General features: G+C 35.6%; 1 long non-coding RNA gene across 1 annotated transcript; it reads right to left on the bottom strand.

The window, feature by feature from the left end:
* Positions 1-402: 402 nt before the first annotated feature.
* On the bottom strand, positions 403-2,676 carry LOC146994967 (uncharacterized). The gene is made up of 2 exons (XR_015043675.1): positions 2,437-2,676; positions 403-1,085 (listed from the first exon to the last, which is right to left on the bottom strand). It is a non-coding gene; the product is annotated as an uncharacterized LOC146994967 (long non-coding RNA).
* Positions 2,677-5,586: the final 2,910 nt, after the last annotated feature.

Genomic DNA, 5,586 nt, shown 5'->3' with positions numbered 1-5,586 from the left:
GTAAGACTTTAACGAATTTTTGATTAACAAACTCGAGGATTACAAAGCGAGCAATGGCAACGTTGTATAGAAAAAACATTTTTATCTCCAGCGCGTGAGACTGCGCATCGAAAATTCTAAAGATATGCTTAATTTAAACTATTTTGTGATATTGCTCTTGAACTGAATTTTATGATTTAAGTGCGAAGACCGTGATATTTAATAAATAAAGGTAACAGATAAAGTGTAAAAAAAAAAAAAAAAAAAAAAAGGTCCCTTTGGACGTAATTTAAAATCTGAAACCTTTCAGATTTTTTTTTTAACTTGAAATTCATTATACGAAATAAATAAGATAAATTTACTTGCAAAGTAGCTGTGATATTTTCAATTATTTATAATATTAACAGAAAGCATTTCACAGGTTCACATTCTGGAGTATTTCAACCAGTAAATCTCAGAAAGTACACATGTATGCTATAATCCTTTTACTACATTTGTAAAAAGTATTTTTGAAATTTCTGTAGGATATTCAAGAACATGATAAAACCCAAAAATGGAATTTTTTATTTAATAATTTAATTGTTATAGTCTTATATACTTAAACAGTTCTTGCTGTTTATAATCATTAGAAGAGAAACGCAAAAGCCGCATGGTACTCAACATTAGATCGCAAAGTATACACCATTTGCCAATGCCCTGGCAATAAAACTTGGGATCCTGGATACAGAAAAGCCCATGAGCACTTGTTACTAGTCTCTGTTGAATGATTTCTCACACTTTGTTGTATGGGAAATTGAACGGATGGTAATTTCTGGGCATTAGGTTGACAAGCATAGCATACCAATCTCCGGGATGGTGCACCTCATAATGCAACACTTGGTGATTGCACTCCTTGCCTTGATGAATTTCGTGGGCTTGTTCTGATGTTATTGCCAGACAAGTGATGTAAGTCACAAGATTCTGATCCTGCATGGATGTCGAGGTAGTCCTGAGGTGTACAACGTCACGCAGACATAACCAGTGGTTGGAACTCTGGGTAATGTTTTCACACTGGACCAATGTCTTTCAGATACTGTTTGTAGTTCTATTTCAACATCGTTGGGAATCTAAAAAAAGAAGCATGAATACACAGCTACATAATACCATGCACTATCTAAATTATTATTTTATATTTATTTTTTCTTCCGTAATTTTCACCCTCGTATTATTACTGATGTTACCATTATAATTTATAGCAACATGTATGTAATATCATTGCAATATATGACAAAAATATTAAAAGCTTCATAATATAAATAATTTAATTAAAAATCCTATGTACTCATTTTGATTGATTACTTGGATGCAGCAAGACACTCGGTTGCTCTTTGACTAAAGTATGTGTGCTTTCGTGTGGACACTGGGTAGCATTCATGTTAGACATGGGGAAAACCAAACATGTAGGCAGTCCGTTTGCATGGATTCAAACGCGGGTAGAAATGCCAGTGTTCAACTGTCTCAATCATACCATTACTGGTAGTAACATGTTAATTTTACTTTCTAGTGAATAACTAACTATAGAAGAAACAGAAACATTAAAAAATGGAAGATGCATTTTAGAAAACAATTTTTGTCAAATACTGTTGCTGAATACAAAATATTTGCTGACCGAACAACAATATTTTGATATATATATAAGGTTTTTTTTAAAAAAAGAGGGAGTTAAATTAATAAATGGGTGTTCGAAAGTATCTGCTGTAATTTACGATGCACTTGGCTGTATGAAGCTACTGTTTATTATTCTTGTTTCTCTTATTCACAAACACGCTATCTTGCATTCTTATAGAACACGTTTTAAAAGTTAAATAGACAAAAATAAAGTTCTTTTTTATTACTTCATAGTACACATTATGTAAACTATTATTTTAAACAAAATCTTCTAGAACTTGTAAATTTATCTACTTTTTCAGTAATTAACTCTAAACTCGATGACTATGTACATAAAATATACATACATGCACGCATAATTTTCTGATTTTTCATAAATTATTTAATAAATGTATCAAGACATTACTTACTCAGGGTCACAAGAGTGGGTATAATTTCTATTCTATCACCGTTTACGTCCATAGCTAGTAATTTACAGTATATTTTATGTTCAAATTCTGTTTTTCTGACAGAATGAATGTAATGTATCTTATAGAAATATACATTATGTAATATATGCAGAAATACACATTATGTTGTGAACAATGTTTTACTAGGAATATTAGGGAATCACTTTTGAGTGTTCTATTCATCTACGTTAAATACAATATTAATAAACAAATGGTGAAAATAGGCTTTAGCACTAAAGCAATTCACCCCAACAAAATCATTAAAAAGTTACTGTGAATGCGTTTTAACACCATTCTGTATCTTACATTTCATTAATACACAAATTTTAATGAGCATAAATGAATCAAGATGGAAACAAACCAAAAACATAACCTTGTGATTATCGAATACACTACCGACTACCCGTTATCACACGCAAACAGCCGCCATTAAACTTTCAAAGCATGGAATCACGGGAGACCAGGTAAAATTACTTGGCACACGCTGAATGCTTCGCTTTGATGGTCTGCAATGTATTATCTTAAAATGGTTAATAGCTGAACGTCTGCGTTGATTGCACCATATCTCAGTGAACCGTGAAAAGCAAGTATATCATTAATAGTTTACATGTTTTGCTGCTACCTCTTCCTTTGAACCATTAAATAGTGTAACACTAAACTGAAATTTTTCACAGTGTAGGAAGAAAATTTAGTGAATGATGGAATCACGGTTTCTGTTGATATTATAAAACAGACACTAAAGGAGTAAAAAATTCTGCTTTAGTGTATTACTTCATTTGGTGTATCATCAGAATCAGGGGTTCAAACATCCTATTTGCGTTCTCAATAAATTGCATTTCCTGCCCTATTCAGATTAGAAATGAAAGGAATCGTCTTTAATTAGCACCATGCCATAATGGCTAGCCGAAAGAGGATATATATGGCAACTACTAAATAAAAAACTTCAGCTAAGCATTTTATGTAACCAGTTTATAGAACAACAAATTTCATTAAATTTCTAAAAGAAAAAACTGGGAGCAATTTAGATGAAAAAAAAAGGAAAATAAAGATGACAGTTCGTAAGTAAGAAAACATAGTATTTTGGAAAGAAATCCGCTTGGAAATAAATTTGAGGATTAAATTTCTTTCTCACTCTTCAAATAAAAAAGATTAAAAAAAGAAAGAAAAAAGATTAACAAAAGTGCACCTTCCTTCATCGTTGACAGGATACTCAGATTAGCTCAGTAATAAATTAAGAACTAAAGATTCAGCTTTATTGTTGCCCGATGAAGTTATAAAAGTTTAAATGCTAATGGTAAATTCTCTTTTGTGACTTACTAATTTCTCTTCTACATCACAGTTTTCAGGAAAGACACTCACGTATATATGAAATTGATTATGTAAGGCAGCGATTTCAAACTCGAAGTCAGCGATTGCATTTTAATTATGCATTTGCTAAAAATAGGGTGCTTATAGTTTTAAAGAGCCGCAAAGTTATTAACTGTGCTCATTTGCGCGACTGCTGTTGGAAAAAAAAAAGAATGGAATGAATAGAATGCGAATTTGTTTTCTTGATTCGATTAAACGCAGCTCGCAGAACAAGCACCCGCGTTGATTAGCGTTACCCCAGTATATTAGTAGTTTTTTGCGATTTTCTAACGGGTACAGAATGCCAGAGACTCTCAGGTTCAAAAAAATAAACTGCAAACGATAAAAGAGTACGTTGTAGAGTCACCAGGTTTTTTTTTTTTTTTTAAAGTAGGAAACACGAGCAATGCCTTCGACGGGACTCTAACCTGGACCTCTCGAATACGCGCTGAGTGTGGTACCGTTACACCAGGAAGACATGCAGAAAGGGGGACTCCCCCACCTTTTAAGGACGAATGGGGGCAACCAATCGCCAAATACAGGTGGTGAAGAATCATCATCCACCACCTTTTGGTTCGGGCGTCATTGTAAAGTCATTAGGTTTTTTAAAGCAAGAGACATGAAAAATGTGCAGTGCCCTCGCTGGGATTGAAACCTGGACCTCTCAAATACGTGCCGAGTGTGCTACCGTTACATCACGAAGGTATGCAGAAAGGAGGGAGAGAATACGTTATAAGGTACGAATGTAAGAAAGGAATTAAGACATTCAGTTTACATCAGGTAGAGGTTGCCTCCTCAAATATAAATAAGCGACTAGAATTAGTAGAAAACGCGTTCCCGCAGTCAAACTACAACTCCTTAAAAACAGACATGCCTGGCTTATGCGTCAGTTTGCAAGCAACGATATTTTCGTGTAATCTGAAATAGCCAAAACAGAAAGCATGAACGGAAAACAACGTATAGAGGTTGAAATGCGTTGGAAAGCTATTGGCATGTTGCAAGCTGGTACAAGAATATCCGCTGCTACAAGAGAACTGAATGTAAGTCGTAGAGTCGTTAATATGCTTTAGAATTGTTACCTACAGGAAATCAGAACCTCTATAGAAGACAAGGGTCTGAACATTGGCGAATAACCAAAAGGGCAGACGATAGCTTCCTACTGCATTGCTATAAAACAACAGCTGCCTTCCCATCTGTCTGCTGCTCCAGGAGGAATCTCAAACCCCCTCCAAAGTTTGTCTCGTCGACTGTATGAAGGTGATTTTTGTTGCGTTTTCTCCATCGCATGTCAGACCGCGATTTAATTGGGTTCTTAGACATCGCATTTGGATACCAGTGCAGTGGGGTCACGTACGTTTTACGGATCAGTCTGGATATTTCATCCATGACGATTCCCGTAGAGAAATGATATGGCGAGAGACAGGACACGCTATCGGGAGCCAAATATCGTCGAAAGAAACCATTACAAAGGAAAAAGCTTACTAGGATGGTCTGGGATTGCAACGAAAGGCCTTACCGACCTCTGCTTGGAATGATGGTGGTTCTGTCACAGCTGTCTGGTACCGCAAAGAATGTCTACACCCTCTTTTCCGTCCTTTTATTGCAGTAATGGCTACCGACGCGCTATTTATAGACGATAACGCCCACCAAGCCGGAGTGGTGCAGTGTTATCTGAAGCGCGAAACATTCCACATCTGCCGTGGCCTGCTATATCACCGCACGGGACATGATGGGACGACAGATGGTAGGTCCCAGTATGCCTAAAGGCACCTTCCACAAGTTACGACATGCATTACTACAGGAATGCCAGCTACTGCTTCAACAAGTAATAAAGGCAATATTGCGAGCTTGACTCGCTGTTATCAAGCATTCATTTCAAATAGAGGGTATCGCACCAGTTATTAGCGTGATGTTTCCATTGCACATTCTTCCGACTTTTCTGGTCTTTCACAATGTGATGGTTATAATACATGTGTTTTTGTGTGTCTTTGCTTTATTCTTTGCTGTATGGTCTATTAATGCCACACTAACCTCTTATATCAATTCCACGCATATGCATTAAATAGTTTTGTTTTATTCCATTGTTGTTTAAGGTTGTATGTTTGTTGGTGTTCAATACACCTTTGTTGCTTATTTTATTAAGAGAAGAAGTATAGTAGCAGAG

The sequence above is a fragment of the Stegodyphus dumicola genome, chromosome 10, assembly GCF_044657685.1.
Source record: "Stegodyphus dumicola isolate Sdum_Otavi_A_Nest chromosome 10, ASM4465768v1".
NCBI classification, from domain to species: domain Eukaryota; kingdom Metazoa; phylum Arthropoda; class Arachnida; order Araneae; family Eresidae; genus Stegodyphus; species Stegodyphus dumicola.
This window is presented reverse-complemented; position numbering and strand designations above follow the sequence as displayed.